The sequence below is a fragment of the Ranitomeya imitator genome, chromosome 5, assembly GCF_032444005.1.
Source record: "Ranitomeya imitator isolate aRanImi1 chromosome 5, aRanImi1.pri, whole genome shotgun sequence".
Classification (NCBI taxonomy): domain Eukaryota; kingdom Metazoa; phylum Chordata; class Amphibia; order Anura; family Dendrobatidae; genus Ranitomeya; species Ranitomeya imitator.
Genome location: NC_091286.1, coordinates 534,212,358 through 534,231,872, shown reverse-complemented (window position 1 = coordinate 534,231,872; position 19,515 = coordinate 534,212,358).

Below are 19,515 nucleotides of genomic sequence, written 5' to 3'. Positions count from 1 at the left end.
AATCATAGACGTTGCAACAAGGTGGAACTCAACACTGCACATGCTTCAGAGACTGTGCCAACAGAGGCGGGCTGTTATGTTTTTGTGGGAGGATACACATACACGGGCAGGCAGTAGGATGGCAGACATGGAGTTGTCAGGTGTGCAGTGGTCGAAGATACAAGACATGTGTCAAGTCCTTCAGTGTTTTGAGGAATGCACACGGCTGGTTAGTGCAGACAACGCCATAATAAGCATGAGCATCCCCCTAATGTGTCTGCTGATGCAAAGTTTGACGCACATAAAGGATCAGGCGTCTGCACCAGAGGAAGAGGAAAGCCTTGATGACAGTCAGCCATTGTCTGGTCAGGGCAGTGTACAGGACGAGGTAGCAGGTGAAGAGGAGGTGGAGGACGAGGAGGATGATGGGGATGAGTATATTTTTAATGAGGAAGCTTTCCCGGGGGCACTGGAAATTGGTTGCGTGGCAAGGCCGGGTTCTGGTTTTTTGAGGGACACAAGTGACGTAGATTTGCCTGAAACTGCCCCTCAACCAATCACAACCGCAGATTTGACAACTGGAACTTTGGCCCACATGGCGGATTATGCCTTACGTATCCTCAAAAGGGACACACGCATTACTAAAATGATGAACGATGATGATTACTGGTTGGCCTGCCTCCTTGATCCTCGCTATAAAGGCAAATTGCAAAATATTATGCCACATGAGAACTTGGAACTAATATTAGCAACCAAACAATCAACTCTTGTTGACCGTTTGCTTCAGGCATTCCCAGCACACAGCGCCCGTGATCGTTCTCACACGAGCTCCAGGGGGCAGCAGACCAGGAGTGTTAGGGGTGCACACATCAGAAGTGACGTTGGACAGAGGGGTTTTCTGACCAGGTTGTGGAGTGATTTTTCTATGACCGCAGACAGGACAGGTACTGCTGCATCAATTGAAAGTGACAGGAGACAACATTTGTCCAGTATGGTTACTAACTATTTTTCATCCCTTATCGATGTTCTCCCTCAACCGTCATTCCCATTTGATTACTGGGCATCAAAATTAGACACCTGGCCAGAATTGGCAGAATATGCATTGCAGGAGCTTGCTTGCCCGGCAGCTAGTGTCCTATCAGAAAGAGTATTCAGTGCTGCAGGTTCAATATTAACCGAAAAAAGGACTCGTCTGGCTACCCAAAATGTTGATGATCTAACATTCATTAAAATGAACCACAACTAAATTTCGAATTCTTTTGCCCCACCTTGCCCGGCAGACACCTAGCTTTCCTACGAAAAGCTCTTGCCTGTGGACTACTGTGAATTACTTTTCGAATGTCTAATTTGCTGCAGCTGATTGTCCAGCATACGACATGTTTACACCTCCCTAAATGGCCAAACTCCCCACACGGGGCCGTGGTATCCCGACTTGGCGCAAGCACCCGTGAGAGTGCTGTTTGTCTGAAGAGGTGGGTGTGCCCGCTTTTGGTCGACGGCACTGCCACTGGGTCCCTCATAGTACAATAAAGTGTCTCTGGCGGTGGTGGTGCGCACCCAACGTCAGACACACTGTTGTAACATGAGGGGCCCTGGGCCTGTACCGCCGGCCACAAGAGAGTTCACCCAACCCCAGGTCAAACATTGCTCTACCACTTCCACAGTTATCTCTCACACTTCCACCAATGTTTAGTCTATGCGCTGACATCCTTCCATTCCTGCCACTGACAATACCATTGTGTTGACATGTATGATGGTACTTAACATAGTCAGGGGCAGTGTCCTCTATTTACCACAGTAAATACTTTGCGCTAAATTAGTAGGTCTGAAACTACGCAGAGGATCCCACCCCTGAACCTAATGATTGCACCCTTTAGTGTTTTCGTTTTGTTTTAATGCGAGACATTCACATTTATTTATTGTTTTGGACTACTAACTGGCAGACACTCATTACAATCGGCCTCCGCTGACCAGACCACTGCTGCCCGTCTACCCCTGGAACCAATTTTAAATTGCCTACAGCCAGCCCATTTTATTATGTTAGGCCTTCGAAGCCTGTCTGCGGCCCGTTCTTTCAACTACTACTACACTGACCTGTCTACTGCTGCCCATGTACTCCTGGAACCAATTATAAAGTGCCTACAGCCTGTCCAATTTTTTTATGTTAGGCCTTCGAAGCCAGTCTGCGGTCCCTCCTTCCACTAGGACTCCACTGACCATTCTACTGCTGCCCGTGTACCCCTGGAACCAATTTTAAATTGCCTACAGCCCAATTTTTTTATGTTAATCCTTTGAAGCCTGTCTGCGGTCTCTCCTTCAACTAGGCCTCCACTGACCATTCTACTGCTGCCCGTGTACCCCTGGAACCAATTTTAAATTGCCTACAGCCAGCCCAATTTTTTTTATGTTAGGCCTTCGAAGCCTGTCTGCGGTCTCTCCTTCCACTAGGCCTCCACTGACCATTCTACTGCTGCCCGTGTACCCCTGGAACAATTTTAAATTGCCAACAGCCCTATTTTGTTATGTTAGGCCTTCGAAGCCTGTCTGCGGTCCCTCCTTCCACAAGGCCTCCACTGACCATTCTACTGCTGCCCGTGTACCCCTGGAACCAATTTTAAATTGCCAACAGCCCTATTTTGTTATGTTAGGCCTTCAAAGCCTCTCTGCGGTCCCTTCTTTCTACTACTACTACACTGACCAGACCATTGCTGCCCGTGTACCCCTGGAACCAATTTTAAATTGCCAACAGCCCTATTTTGTTATGTTAGGCCTTCGAAGCCTGTCTGTGGTCCCTTCTTTCTACTACTATTACACTGACCAGACCATTGCTGCCCGTGTACCCCTGGAACCAAATTTAAATTGCCTACAGCCAGCCCAATTTTTTTTTATGTTAGGCCTTCGAAGCCTGTCTGCGGTCCCTCCTTCCACTAGGCCTCCACTGACCATTCTACTGCTGCCCGTGTACCCCTGGAACCAATTTTAAATTGCCAACAGCCCTATTTTGTTATTTTAGGCCTTCGAAGCCTGTCTGCGGTCCCTCCTTCCACAAGGCCTCCACTGACCATTCTACTGCTGCCCGTGTACCCCTGGAACCAATTTTAAATTGCCAACAGCCCTATTTTGTTATGTTAGGCCTTCGAAGCCTCTCTGCGGTCCCTTCTTTCTACTACTACTACACTGACCAGACCATTGCTGCCCGTGTACCCCTGGAACCAATTTTAAATTGCCAACAGCCCTATTTTGTTATGTTAGGCCTTCGAAGCCTGTCTGTGGTCCCTTCTTTCTACTACTATTACACTGACCAGACCATTGCTGCCCGTGTACCCCTGGAACCAAATTTAAATTGCCTACAGCCAGCCCAATTTTTTTTATGTTAGGCCTTCGAAGCCTGTCTACGGTCCCTCCTTCCACTAGGCCTCCACTGACCATTCTACTGCTGCCCGTGTACCCCTGGAACCAATTTTAAATTGCCAACAGCCCTATTTTGTTATGTTAGGCCTTGGAAGCCTGTCTGCGGTCGCTCCTTCCACAAGGCCTCCACTGACCATTCTACTGCTGCCCTTGTACCCCTGGAACCAATTTTAAATTGCCAACAGCCCTATTTTGTTATGTTAGGCCTTCGAAGCCTCTCTGCGGTCCCTTCTTTCTACTACTACTACACTGACCAGACCATTGCTGCCCGTGTACCCCTGGAACCAATTTTAAATTGCTAACAGCCCTATTTTGTTATGTTAGGCCTTCGAAGCCTGTCTGCGGTCCCTTCTTTCTACTACTACTACACTGACCAGACCATTGCTGCCCGTGTACCCCTGTAACCAAATTTGAATTGTCTACAGCCAGCCCAATTTTTTTTATGTTAGGCCTTCGAAGCCTGTCTGCAGTCCCTCCTTCCACTAGGCCTCCACTGACCGTTCTACTGCTGCCCGTGTACCCCTGGAACCAATTTTAAATTGCCAACAGCCCTATTTTGTTATGTTAGGCCTTCGAAGCCTGTCTGCGGTCCCTCCTTCGACAAGGCCTCCACTGACCATTCTACTGCTGCCCGTGTAACCCTGGAACCAATTTTAAATTGCCAACAGCCCTATTTTGTTATGTTAGGCCTTCGAAGCCTCTCTGCGGTCCCTTCTTTCTACTACTACTACACTGACCAGACCATTGCTGCCCGTGTACCCCTGGAACCAATTTTAAATTGCCAACAGCCCTATTTTGTTATGTTAGGCCTTCGAAGCCTGTCTGCGGTCCCTTCTTTCTACTACTCCTACACTGACCACACCACTGCTGCCCATGTACCCCTGGAACCTATTTTTTATTGCATAGAGCATCCTTTTTTTAATAGTAGGCGTACAAAGTCTGTCTGCGGTCCACTATTGAAATTGTCCTCCACTGCCCAGAGCAATGCTGCCTGTGTACCCCTGTAACCTTTTTTAAGCTGCAGTGAGCCACAATTTTTGGTTTAAGGCCTACTACCTGTGTCTGTCTGCGCCACTCAATTCAGCTGTGTTCCTTTGAAAAAAGCTGAGCGTCAATAGTCTTGTTTTCAGCCTCTAGGAATTTTAAAACTGCACTGGGGGTACAACTTTGGTAGGGCCTACTAACGGTGTCTGCCGCCCCAAGGTGTGCCCCAGGTTTCGTCCACATTGCTTCGGTCTTCCGACTCTCGTTTAGTAGTTGTAGAAAACTACACTGCATTAGGCCTACAAATTGGGTATGGGGTGTAGAGACGGTGTGTCCCACTCCAAGGTGTTCTCCAGGTTGCCTTTCCTGAGCTTCTATCTTCAGGCTCTCGTTTAGTAGTTGTTCGAAACTACACTGCATTAGGCCTACAAAATGGGTATGGGGTGTAGAGAGATGGTGTGTTCCACTCCAAGGTGTTCCCCAGGTTTCCTCGCCATTGCTTCCATCTTAATGCTCTCGTTTAGTAGTTGTTGGAAACTACACTGCATTAGGCCTACGAATTGGGTATGGGGTGTAGAGAGATGGTGTGTTCCACTCCAAGGTGTTCTCCAGGTTGCCTTTCCTGAGCTTCTATCTTCAGGCTCTCGTTTAGTAGTTGTTGGAAACTACACTGCATTAGGCCTTCAAAATGGGTATGGGGTGTAGAGAGATGGTGTTTTCCACTCCAAGGTGTTCCCCAGGTTTCCTCGCCATTGCTTCCACCTTAATGCTCTCGTTTAGTAGTTGTTGGAAACTACGCTGCATTAGGCCTACAAATTGGGTATGGGGTGTAGAGAGATGGTGTGTTCCACTCCAAGGTGTTCTCCAGGTTGCCTTTCCTGAGCTTCTATCTTCAGGCTCTCGTTTAGTAGTTGTTGGAAACTACACTGCATTAGGCCTACAAAATGGGTGTGGGGTGTAGAGAGATGGTGTGTTCCACTCCAAGGTGTCCCCCAGGTTTCGTCCACATTGCTTCGATCTTCCTACTCTCGTTTAGTAGTTGGTGAAAACTACACTGCATAAGGCCTACAAATTGGGTATGGGGTGTAGAGACGGTGTGTTCAACTCCAAGGTGTTCCCCAGGTTTCCTCTCCATTGCTTCAATCTTAATGCTCTCGTTTAGTAGTTGTTGGAAACTACACTGCATTAGGCCTACAAATTGGGTATGGGGTGTAGAGAGACGGTGTGTTCCACTCCAAGGTGTTCAACAGGTTTCCTCTCCATTGCTTCAATTTTAATGCTCTCGTTTAGTAGTTGTTGGAAACTACACTGCAGTAGGCCTACAAATTGGGTATGGGGTGTAGAGAGATGGTGTGTTCCACTCCAAGGTGTTCCCCAGGTTTCGTCCACATTGCTTCGGTCTTCCGACTCTCGTTTAGTAGTTGTAGAAAACTACACTGCATTAGGCCTACAAATTGGGTATGGGGTGTAGAGAGATGGTGTGTTCCACTCCAAAGTGTTCTCCAGGTTGCCTTTCCTGAGCTTCTATCTTCAGGCTCTCGTTTAGTAGTTGTTGGAAACTACACTGCATTAGGCCTACAAAATGGGTATGGGGTGTAGAGAGATGGTGTGTTCCACTCCAAGGTGTTCCCCAGGTTTCCTCGCCATTGCTTCCATCTTAATGCTCTCGTTTAGTAGTTGTTGGAAACTACGCTGCATTAGGCCTACAAATTGGGAATGGGGTGTAGAGAGATGGTGTGTTCCACTCCAAGTTGTTCTCCAGGTTGCCTTTCCTGAGCTTCTATCTTCAGGCTCTCGTTTAGTAGTTGTTGGAAACTACACTGCATTAGGCCTATAAAATGGGTATGGGGTGTAGAGAGATGGTGTGTTCCACTCCAAGGTGTTCCCCAGGTTTCCTCGCCATTGCTTCCATCTTAATGCTCTCGTTTAGTAGTTGTTGGAAACTACGCTGCATTAGGCCTACAAATTGGGTATGGGGTGTAGAGAGATGGTGTGTTCCACTCCAAGGTGTTCTCCAGGTTGCCTTTCCTGAGCTTCTATCTTCAGGCTCTCGTTTAGTAGTTGTTGGAAACTACACTGCAGTAGGCCTACAAAATGGGTATGGGGTGTAGAGAGATGGTGTGTTCCACTCCAAGGTGTTCCCCAGGTTTCCTCGCCATTGCTTCGATCTTCTGGCTCTCGTTTAGTAGTTGTTGGAAACTACACTGCCTTAGGCCTACAAAATGGGTATGGGGTGTAGAGAGATGGTGTGTTCCACTCCAAGGTGTTCCCCAGGTTTCCTCGCCATTGCTTCGATCTTCTGGCTCTCGTTTAGTAGTTGTTGGAAACTACACTGCATTAGGCCTACAAATTGGGTATGGGGTGTAGAGTGATGGTGTGTTCCACTCCAAGGTGTTCTCCAGGTTGTCTTTCCTGAGCTTCTATCTTCAGGCTCTCGTTTAGTAGTTGTTGGAAACTACACTGCATTAGGCCTACAAAATGGGTATGGAGTGTAGAGAGATGGTGTGTTCCACTCCAAGGTGTTCCCCAGGTTTCATCGCCATTGCTTCGATCTTAATGCTCTTGTTTAGTAGTTGTTGGAAACTACGCTGCATTAGGCCTACAAATTGGGTATGGGGTGTAGAGAGATGGTGTGTTCCACTCCAAGGTGTTCCCCAGGTTTCCTCGCCATTGCTTAGATCTTAAAGTGCCACTGTCACCCCCCTGCAGCCGTTATAAACTAAAAGAGCCACCTTGTGCAGCAGTAATGCTGCATTCCAACAAGGTGGCTCTTTTAGTTTTGTGTTCAGGTATTATTAAAATAAAGCGTTTTGAAACTCTGCAGAAATACCTGTCTTTGTCCACGGAGGCGGGTCTGAAGCCTCCTCTGTGAAGTGCCCAACAGCCGTCACTCACATCTTCTGGGGCGATGGTCGCCACCCCCTGCACGCTGTTTTCTTTTCAAATCCAACGCCGGCGCTGTGTACATATTTGTGGGGCAGGCGCAGTAAGCTCTGGCTGTCTGACGTCACAGCCAGGCTTGCAGACTGCGCCTGTGCTGGCAGTGCGGCCACCCACCTCGGGAATCCCTGCCCCGCAATGTGTTATGCATTATGCACAGTGCGGGGCTAGGATTCCTGGGAATGCACACTGCATGTCTCAGACTCTCACCCACGTCCCCGCCTTCCAGCCTCTGGCTATTCAGCTGAGCTCATCCTGCCGCCTCCTCCTTCTGCTCATAGCAATCGCCGGGAAAGAAACAACCTACGAAACTTGCCTGCTAGCTGGCTGGAAGGCGGGGGGCGGGGGACGTGGGTGAGAGTTGGATTTGAAAAGAAAACAGCGCGCAGGGGCGGCGACCATCGCCCCAGAAGTTGTGAGTGACGGCTGTTGGGCACTTCACAGAGGAGGCTTCAGACCCGCCTCCGTGGACAAAGACAGGTATTTCTGCAGAGTTTCAAAACGCTTTATTTTAATAATACCTGAACACAAAACTAAAAGAGCCACCTTGTTAGAATGCAGCATTACTGCTGCACAAGGTGGCTCTTTTAGTTTATAACGGCTGCAGGGGGGTGACAGTGGCCCTTTAATGCTCTCGTTTAGTAGTTGTTTGAAACTACACTGCATTAGGCCTACAAATTGGGTATGGGGTGTAGAGACGGTGTGTTCCACTCCAAGGTGTCTCCAGGTTGCCTTTCCTGAGCTTCTATCTTCAGGCTCTCGTTTAGTAGTTGTTGGAAACTACACTGCATTAGGCCTACAAAATGGGTAAGGGGTGTAGAGAGATGGTGTGTTCCACTCCAAGGTGTTCCCCAGGTTTCCTCGCCATTGCTTCGATCTTAATGCTCTCGTTTAGTAGTTGTTGGAAACTACGCTGCATTAGGCCTACAAATTGGGTATGGGGTGTAGAGAGATGGTGTGATACACTCCAAGGTGTTCCCCAGGTTTCCTCTCCATTGCTTCGATCTTCTGGCTCTCGTTTAGTAGTTGTTGGAAACTACACTGCATTAGGCCTACAAATTGGGTATGGGGTGTAGAGAGATGGTGTGTTCCACTCCAAGGTGTTCCCCAGGTTTCCTCGCCATTGCTTCGATCTTAATGCTCTCGTTTAGTAGTTGTTGGAAACTACACTGCATTAGGCCTACAAATTGTGTATGGGGTGTAGAGACGGTGTGTTCCGCTCCAAGGTGTTTTCCAGGTTGCCTTTCCTGAGCTTCTATCTTCAGGCTCTTGTTAAATAGTGGTTAAATGGAACATCTGCATTTGGCGTACTAGTTGGTTTGGGGCCTACTAATAGTGTCTGCCGCTCCTTGCTGTTCTCCTGGTTTCCTGTCCTGAAATTCCATTTTCAGGCTCTCGTTAAGTAGTTGTTAATGTTAGACTGCATTTGGCCTACTAGTTGGGTTGGGGCCTACTATCGGTGTCTGCCACTCCTTGCTGTTCTCCTCCACTGAACAAAGCTGTGCCGCCTGTTTACTACGGTTGCCAATTTTGAACTGCATTTCGACTACTTACTGATTTGGGCCTACTCTCTGTGTCAGCCTCTCATTCCAGTTGTCCTCCACTGCAATGCCCCCTGGTTATTCCTGTGTTACCAATTTTGAACTGCATTTAGCCCACTTTATTCTTTGGGCCTATATCTGTGTTTCCTCCTCATCCTGCCCATTGCCCAGCCAGTGATAGATGAGTCTGCTGGTACATTGACCCATAACGCAAAATTCCCCGTGCACGCTACACAGCAAGATTGTGACCCTGCTGAAAGTCAGGTTCCTCTTCCCGCATACCATTCCACCTTACACGGGGACAAAGAGGAAGGTGCAGATGAAAGTGCAGGTTCCTTCATCAGGTGAGGGGAGGAATACTAGTTGGCGACGTCACTGGCACAGGGCCTCTCATAGTACGCAAAAGTGTTGCTGCCGGTGGGAGGCGCCCCCGCCGTGCAAACACACCGCTGTACTTTGAGGGGCCCTGTGCCAGTGCCAATGCCAACGAGTGGGCCCCCCCTGCTTGCTCAGGATCTCAGCACTTGCAAAGTTGAAATACTTACCTCTCCCTGCTCCACTGCCGTGACGTGTTCCAGATTTCCTGAACCCACTAATTACTTGAACCAGCCCTACCCCCCACAACTTTAGCCAAATGACCCCCAATTTCAAATGCCTTCCAATTATTATAAGGTAAATTATGATTGACAAGCTTCTGTAACAAGAATGGATGTTTTTGCCATTAAAATGGGCAGTGTAGGTGTTTTCCTGGCCTCCACTCACTGCCGACTATGCTCCCCCATTGACTTGCATTGGGTTTCGTGTTTCGGGCGATACCCGACTTTTCGCGATAATCGGCCGATTCCACTCGACTCGACTTCTAAGATAGTCGGGTTTCGCGAAACACGGCTCGACTCTAAAAAGGTCAAGGTCGCTCAACCCTAGTCAGAGGTTTAACCACACTGGAGAAGTTGGCAATGAAACGACGATAAAAATTAGCAAAGCCCAAGAATTTCTGAAGGCTCTTCACAGATGTGGGCTGAATCCAATCATGAATGGCCTGAACCTTTATCGGATCCATTTCTATAGATGAGGGAGAAAAAATGAAACCCAAAAAAGAAACCTTCTGCACTCCAAAGAGGCACTTTGACCCCTTCACAAAAAAAGCATTATTACGGAGGATCTGAAATACCACCCTGACCTGTTTCACATGAGACTCCCAATCATTGGAAAAAATCAAAATGTCATCCAAATATAAAACCATGAATTTATCAAGATAACTTCGAAAGATATCATGCATGAAGGATTGGAACACAGATGGGGCATTAGAGAGTCCGAATGGCATCACAAGGTATTCAAAATGGCCTTGAGGCGTATTAAATGCAGTTTTCCATTCGTCACCCTGCTTGATACGAATAAGATTATATGCCCCTCGAAGGTCAATCTTAGTAAACCAGCTAGCCCCCTTAATCCTAGCAAACAAATCAGTAAGCAAAGGCAAGGGGTATTGAAATTTGACCGTGATCTTATTCAAGTGGCGATAATCAATACAGGGTCTCAAGGATCCATCCTTCTTGGCAACAAAAAAGAACCCCGCTCCCAACGGTGAAGAAGATGGCCGAATATGCCCTTTCTCCAAAGACTCCTTAATATAGCTCCGCATGGCGGCATGTTCAGGCACAGACAGGTTGAAAAGTCGACCCTTAGGGAACTTACAACCTGGAATCAATTCAATAGCACAATCACAGTCCCTATGCGGTGGAAGGGAACTGGATTTGGGCTCATCGAATACATCCTGAAAGTCTGACAAAAACTCAGGAACTTCAGAAGAGGGGGAAGAGGAGATTAACATCAAAGGAACCTGATCATGAACCCCCTGACAACCCCAACTAGTAACAGACATGGATTTCCAATCTAACACCAGATTATGTAGCTGCAACCATGGAAAACCCAGCACAATATCATCATGCAAATTATGCAACACCAGAAAAGACACCAGAAAACGACAATCTTCCTGATGAGCTGGCGCCATGCGCATGGTCAGCTGTGTCCAAAACTGAGGTTTATTTTTAGCCAACGGTGTAGCATCAATGCCCCTCAAAGGAATAGGGTTCTGCAAAGGCTGCAAGGGAAAACCACAACGTCTGGCAAATTCTAAGTCCATTAAGTTCAGAGCGGCGCCTGAATCCACAAATGCCATGACAGAAAATGATGATAATGAGCAGATCAAGGTCGCAGATAACAGAAATTTAGGTTGTATAGTACTGATGGCAACAGAACTAGCGATTCTCTTAGTACGCTTAGGGCAATCAGAAATAACATTAGCAGAATCGTCGCAGTAAAAACACAACCTATTCTGATGCCTGAATGTTTGACGTTCAGCTCTAGACAAAATCCTATCACATTGCATAGGCTCAGAAATTTGCTCTGAGGATAACGCCACAGCGCGCACAGTTCTGCGCTCCCGCAAGCGCCGATCAATCTGAATGGCCAGAGACATAGAATCACTCAGACCAGCAGGCATGGGGAACCCCACCATAACATCTTTAACGGATTCAGAAAGACCCTTTCTGAAAATTGCCGCCAAGGCATCCTCATTCCATTTAGTCAATACAGACCATTTTCTAAATTTCTGGCAATACGATTCTTCCGCTTCTTGACCTTGACACAGGGCTAACAAGATTTTCTCAGCCTGATCCACAGAATTAGGCTCATCATACAACAACCCCAATGCCTGAAAGAACGAATCAACATTAAGCAAAGCATGATTGCCAGATTCCAGGGAAAATGCCCAATCCTGTGGGTCACCACGCAGCAGAGACATGATGATTTTAACCTGCTGAATAGGATCACCAGAAGACCAGGGTCTTAATGCAAAAAACAGTTTACAGTTATTTTTGAAACTCAAAAATTTGGATCTGTCACCAAAGAATGAATCAGGAGTGGGAATCTTAGGTTCTAAGGCAGGAGTCTGAACAATGAAATCTGAAATCCCCTGTACCCTAGCAGCAAGCTGATCCACCCGAGAAACTAACTCCTGAACATTCATGTTAATACTAGACTCCGTAGCCACCCAGAGGTAAAGAGGGAGGAACAGACCAAACAGGCTAAGGAAAAAAAATGGCTCAAAATCTTTCCACCCTTCTTCTGAGATGCAATTAACTCATTGTTGGCCAGTTGTACTGTTATGATCTGGTGGCCTTGGAGCAGCATGAGACGTACCTAGCAGCGCAAATAGAAGTAGCCGTGGGGGGTACCTAACACTCCCTAGACCCCTCGGCACAGCCTAAGATCTAACTACCCCTAAAGACAGAAACAGGAAACCTATCTTGCCTCAGAGAAAATCCCCAAAGGATAGACAGCCCCCCCCAAATATTGACTGTGAGAGGAGAGGGAAAAAACATACGCAGATATGAAATCAGATTTTAGCATAGGAGGCCATACTAGCTAAAAAGAAAGAATAGAACAGTACTATGCGGTCAGTATAAAAACACTAGAAAATATCCACCGCAGAAAATACGGATCACCACATCTGACTAAAGACATGGGGGGTATATCTGCATCTCCAGAGAAATAGCTAGGCTGCAAAAAATCCTTCACAGACCAAGCTGGAAAAAACATGAAAATGCACAAAACTATAAGGTCCACTGCAGGTGGACAGCAAAAACAAAGCCAGGACTTATCTTAGTAGAAAAACACAGCAAACTGGAGAGACCAGCAGGGAAGTGAATCCTTCAAGAACAATGGACAACTGGCACTGACTAAAGGATCCTGCAAAGCTATATACCCCAGTCAGTCCTGCAATTAGTAGATACACATTTCCACTCCTGCAATCCAGGAACAACTGCATTACCCTCTACAATCACCGGAGGGAGCCCAAAAGCTGAATTCACAACAACAGGCACTTGGTGGCCACACACACTACTGAGCATCATTTCCTTGTCTTGAGGCATTTCCACTGAAGTTATTATTATTATTATTATTATTATTTATATAGCACCATTGATTCCATGGTGCTGTACATGAGCATGGGTTACATACAAGTTACAGATATCACTTACAGTACACAAACTAACAATGACAGACTGATAGAGAGGGGCGAGGACCCTGCCTTTGCGGGCTTACATTCTACAGGATTATGGGAAAGGAGACAATAGGTTGAGGGTGGCAGGAGCTCCGGTGCTGATGAGGCAGTATCTCCGGTAGTGATGAGTAGGGTTGAGCGACTTTTACTTTTATAGGATCGGGTCGGGTTTCATGAAACCCGACTTTCTCAAAAGTCGGGTCGAGTGAAATCGGCCGATCCTATAGAAAAGTCGGGTCGGGGTCGGCCAAAACACGAAACCCAATGCAGTGCAATGGGATACTATGGTTCCCAGGGTCTGAAGGAGAGGAAACTCTCCTTCAGGCCCAGGGATCCATATTTAAGTGTAAAATAAAGAATTAAAATAAAAAATATTGCTATACTCACCCTCTGACGCGCCCTGGTACTAACCGGCAGCCTTCCTTCCTTAGAATCAGCGCGTGAAGGACCTTAGATGACGTCGCGGCTTGTGATTGGTCGCGCGACCGCCCATGTGACCGCTCACGCGACCAATCACAAGCCGCGACGTCACCGAAGGTCTTTCAAGCGCTGATTCTTAGGAAGGAAGGCTGCCGGAAAGAAGCAGGGTGCGTCCGAGGGTGAGTATATTCCTATTAGGTATGAAGACTTGCCTTGTCTGGTTGCTCATATTTTTAAAGTGTGTGGCAAAGTCCTCAGCAAAGATGAGGGAGGTTGGAGGTGGTAGTGGGGGGGTGGAGGAGGGAGTTAAAGGTTTTGAATAACTGTTTGGGGTTGTAGGATAGGGAAGGTACGAGTGTTGTGAAATAGGCCTGTTTAGCAGAGTTGAGAGCAGATTTAAAAGCGAGTGTTGCTTGTTTGAATACAGTGAAGTCATCTTGCGAGTGTGTTCTCTTCCAACGCCGCTCTGCAACCCTGGACACTTGTCAGAGCTTTTTAGTGGTGTTATTGCCAAGGTTGTCTATTGATACGTCGCCCTCCGCCATGGACCAGAAGGGCAATCGTGTCAATAGCTGATGCGAGAGTGGCATTGTAGAAAGCAGTGGCACTGTCTGTGTCGTGGAGTGAGGATATGGATGCCAGTGGTAGGATGGAGTCAGAGAGTGTGTGTGTCTAGGTGTGCAAGGGTGGTCAGATAGAGGGAGAGGGGAGGAGGTGAACTTAGATAGAGAGCAGAGACGGTTGAAGACGAGGTCTAGTGTATGTCCGTCTGTGTGAGTGGCTGTGGAGGACCACTGAGTAAGTCCAAAGGATGAAGTTAGGGACAGAAATTTGGAGGCTGTTGACTGAAGGGTATCAATGGGGATGTTGAAGTCACCCATGATGATGGTGGGAATGTCAGCAGAGAGAAAGTGAAGAATCCAGGTGGAGATTTGGTCAATAAAGGCAGTGGCTGGGCCTGGAGGTCGGTATACGACCGCCACTTGGAGGTTGGAGCGAGAGAAGATGCGGACAGTGTGGACTTCAAAGAAGGGAGGATAAGGGAGGGAAGAGGTGGGATTGTGTTAAAGGTGCAGTTTGAAGAAAGGAGATGACCCACTCCTCCACCATGTCTGTTGCCGGGGCGAGGGGTGTGGGTGAGGTGGAGGCCTCTGTAACACAGCGCAGCAGGGGAGGCGTTGTCAGAGGGTGTTAGCCATGTTTCTGTGAGGCCAAGGAAGGCAAGATTGAGAGAGAGAAAAAGGTCGTGAATCACATGAAGCTTATTGCAGATTAAGCGGGCATTCCATAGTGCTCCAGAGAGAGGGAGCAGGGAGGTGGGCGTCAGGGGAACAGGTTTTATGTTGGAAAGATTGCGGTAGTTCATATTAGATAGGGAGCGATATGTGGGGGTAGTAATGGGAGGCATGAGCTGTGGGGGTCCAGGGTGGGGAGATATATCTCTAGCGGTGAGGAGAAGCAGAGAAAAGGAAAGCAGGTGGGAGAAAGAGAGTGGCCAGCTTGTTTTATGTTTTATTAGGACAAATTTGAGGTTGAGGAGCAGGTCAGCAGAGGAGGACAGTTGGGGAGGTAAGAGGGAAGGGGAGATGATTATTAGGTTAGAGAGTGCTGGGGTTTGTGATAGCGAAGGAGAGAGAGGATTAGTGGAGCAAACACTGCAAGGGCATAGGTAAACATGGTGAGGGAGTAAGATTGGTTAATAGAAAAGCTAGGTCCAAGTAATAAGAAGTGCTTTTTCAGCAGACATACCCAAAAGAGACAGATACATAGACTGGGATCCTGACTCCTGCCGTGACTAACTGCCGTTGAAATAACTGCTGTGTGTTTATGCTTAGCTGCGTAATACTTTGCTACAGGAATGCGCATGCCTGACCCCACACACATGCACCCCTTAAGATGCTACTAAATTTATAGGACTGAGTAAAGGATCAGGTGCGAGAGATTGTGGGTCCTTATTTGGGATAAATTAGCAATTGGCCAACACCCCAGGGGAGGTTACATGATCCAAGGCACTGAGCCTGGCTGCAACCATATGCTCTAACATCTTGAACATGATAATATCTCCTGTAATCCCAGCATGGATGTACAGCAGTAAGTAATACAATGCAGCAAATGAATTTAGCAAACATTCAACAGGTACATTAAAGGCAATGTTGCAGGATGATAGGCAACAGATAACAGCGAGCAGAGATAGAGATGTTTGTACTGTTAAAGGGGAATGTTGCAGGATGATAGGCAGCAGATAACAGCGAGCAGAGATGTTTGTACCATTAAAGGGGAATGTTGCAGGATGATAGGCAGCAGATAACAGTGAGCAGAGATGTTTATACCATTAAAGGGGAATGTTTCAGGATGATAGGCAGCAGACAACAGCGAGCAGAGATGTTTGTACCATTAAAGGGGAATGCTGTAAGATGATAGGCAGCAGCTATCAGCGAGCAGAAGTTGGATCAGCCTGTAATTTGATTTTCCACTTTGATTTTGAGTATCATTCCAAAATCAGACCTCCATGGGATATTAGTTTTGATTTACATTGATAATTTTTATGTTTTATTTTTCTCAACACATTCCACTATGTAATGAATAAAGATTTGCAACTGGAATATTTAATTCAGTGATATCTAGGATGATGGATTTTAGTGTTTCCTTTATTTTTTGTGCAGTGTATTTATAAAATGGGTATAGAAAGTATTCAGACGCCTTTAAATTTTTCACTCTTTGTTTCATTGCAGCCATTTGGTAAATTAAAAAAAGTTCATTTTTTTCACATTAATGTACACTCTACACTCCATCTTGAATGAAAAAAAATAGAACTGTAGTATTTTTTTCAAATTGAATTATTAAGAAAAGCTGAAATATCACACGGTCATAAGTATTCAGACTCTTTGCTCTGACACTCATATTTAAGTCACATGCTGTCCATTTTCTTGTGATCCTCCTTGAGATGGTTCTACTCTTTCATTGGAGTCCAGCTGTGTTTAATTAAACCCTTACTGACATCGGATGATATAGTGCGTCTGAGGTCAGAACCCTCGCTTTGATCTGGGCTCCAGCGGTGAGCCTGCATCAAAGCCGGGACATGTCAGCTGTTTTGAACAGCTGATATGGGCCCCCGCAATAGGCGTGGGTGGAATCGTGATATTCCTATTAACCCATTATCTTACCAATGTCCTTTTTTTTTAGCTTCTAGCAACTAAGATTTTATAATTTTTATAATTAGGTCCAATTTTTTGTGTTGTGTTTGTAAAATGAATGTTCTCAAAATAGGAAATCATGTCATAGTCATTTTTAATTGAATATTGGGACACCCTTTTCTGAAAAATCCGTACTTGTAAAAATTTTAATTTGGCAAGTAATGGGTTTACAAGTTAAATGCTGCTGTCAAGCGCTGACAGCGGCATTTAACCCACACTTCCAGCCATTGGGCCGGAAATATGTGCACCGCTGACCCTGTCACGTCATCGGGGGTCATCGCTTAATCGGCATAACAACCAAAGGTCTCCTTGAGACCTCTATGGTTGATGATGCCGGATTGCTATGAGCGCCACTCTGTGGTCGGCGTTCATTGCAATGCAGTAATTCTAGTACATAGAGGTGATTTGAGATTGCCTCTATGAAGCAGAGCCGATCGAGCTATGGCAGCTTCTAGCCACCCATGGAGACTACTGAAGCATGCCCAAAGTTAAAGAAAAATGTTTTGTAAAATACTAAAAAAAAACAAAAACATAAAAGTTCAAATCACCCCTCTTTCGCCACAGCAAAAAAATTTTCGGCAAGCAAAAAATAAGCCCTTGACCAAACCAGATCATGAAAAATAGAGACACTACGGGTCTCGGAAAATTGTTCAATTTTTTTTTAGCAAAATTTGGAATTTTTTTTCACTACTTAGATAAAAAAGAACTTTGATAAGTTTGCTGTCTATGAACTCAAAACGACCTGGAGAATCATAGAGACAAGTCAGTTTTAGCATTTGGTGAACCTAGCAAAAAAGCCAAACAAAAAAGAAGTGTAGGATTTCACTATTTTTGCAATTTCACAGTACTTGGAACTTTTTTTCCATTTTCGAGTAGAAGACATACTAAAACCAATGGCGTCATTCAAAAGTAAAACTTATCCCGCAAAAAATAAGCCCTCATATGGTCATAGTTACGGAAAAATAAAAAAGTTATGGCTCTGGAAAGAAGGGGAGTGAAAAACAAAAATGCAAAACTGAAAAAGCTTCGGTTATGAATCGGTTAAACTGATAGGACTTAATTTGGAAAGACACACACCTGTCTATAGAAGACCTCACAGCTCACCATGCATGTCAGACCAAATGAGAATCATGAGGTCAAAGGAACTGGCCAAGGAGTTCAGAGACAGAATTATTGCAATGCACAGAACTGGCCAAGTTTATAACAGCATTTCTGCAGTACTCAAGGTTCCTAAGAGCACAATGGCCTCCATAAACCTTAAAGGGATTCTGTCACCCCCAAAATCGATGGTGACGTAAGCTCACCGTCTTCAGGGGCTTATCTACAGCATTCTGTAATGCAGTAGATAAGCCCCCGATGTAACCTGAAAGAGGAGAAAAAGAGGTTAGATTATACTCACCCAGGGGCGTCCCCGCTGCGGTCCGGTCAAATGGGTATCTCAGGTCCGCTCCGGCACCTCCTATCTTCATTCCATGATGTTCTCTTCTTGTCTTAATGCCGCGGCTACGGTGCAGGCATACTTTGTCTGCCCTGTTGAGGGCAGAGCAAAGTACTGCAGTGCGCAGGCGCCGGGCCTCTCTGACCTTTCTGGCGCCTGCGCACTGCAGTACTTTGTCCTGTTGTTGTGTTGTTATCAGATGAAAGTAAATGTTGCATTTCATTGAGAAATCAAGGTCCTAAAGTCTAGAGTCTGGAGGAAGAGTGGAGAGGCACACAATCCTAGCTGCTTGAGATCAACAATCAGTGATGGTTTGGGGAGCCATTTCATCTGCTGGTGTAGGTCCACTGTGTTTTATCAAAACCAGGAAATTTTAGAGCACTTCATGCTTCCCTCTGCCAACAAGCTTTTTAAGGATGGAAATGTAATTCTCCCGCAGGACTTGACACCTGTCGACACTGCCAAAAGTACCAATACCTGGTTTAAAAGCAACAGTATCACTGTGCTTGATTGGCCAACAAACTCATCTGACCTTAACATCATAGAGAATCTATGGGGTATTGTCAAGAGAAAAATGAGAGACACCAGACCCAACAATGCAGACGAGCTGAAGGCTGTTATCAAAGTAACCTGAGCTTCCATGGCACCCCAGCATTGCATTGCCACAGGCTGATCGCCTCTATGCCACGTCGCTTTGATACAGCAATTGAAGCAAAAGGAGCCCCGAACAAGTATTGAGTGCATTTACTAAACATACATTTCAGTAGGCCAACATTTCGGATTTTAAAATCATTTTTCAAGCTGGTGTTATAAAGTATTCTAGTGTACTGAGATAATGACTTTTAAGTTTTCATTGGCTGTAAGCCATTATCATCAACATTAACAGATATAAACACTTCTAAAAGTATGCTTTTTAACATGCTGCCAAAAATAGTGCAATAAAAAGTGACAAATAAGACAAATGTAAATAAAAATGTTATCACTGAAAATGTCACCTTGTCCTAAAAAGCAAGCCACCATACAGCTCCATCAGCAGGGAAATAAAAAAGTGATAGCTTTTAGAATAGAGATGCAAAAACAATTATTTTTCTATAAAATAAATTTTATTATGTAAAAGTGGCAAAACATAAACACTATAAATGTGGAATCGCTGTAATCATACTAACCCGAAGAATAAAGCTGTCATCACTGTCAACGGTTATTTTACAGTATGATGAAAGGCATAAAAACAATTCCTGATTTGCTGTTTTTTGTTCATTCTGCCTGCCAAAACTCAGAATCGAAAGCGATCAAAAAATGTTATGTGCCCGAAAAAGGCACCAATAAAAACATCAAATCATTTCCCCCCCAAAAAAGCCCTCACATGGTTGTGTCGGGAAAAATATAGACAAAATATAGCTCTCAAAAAATGGCAATGCAAAAACTTTTTTTTTCTTTTAGTGTCTTACAGCAGCCAAATATACACAGTCAATAATAGTATCACTACAATTGCACCAACCTGAAGAATACAGTTGTCTTATCACTTATACTGCACAAAAAATGGCG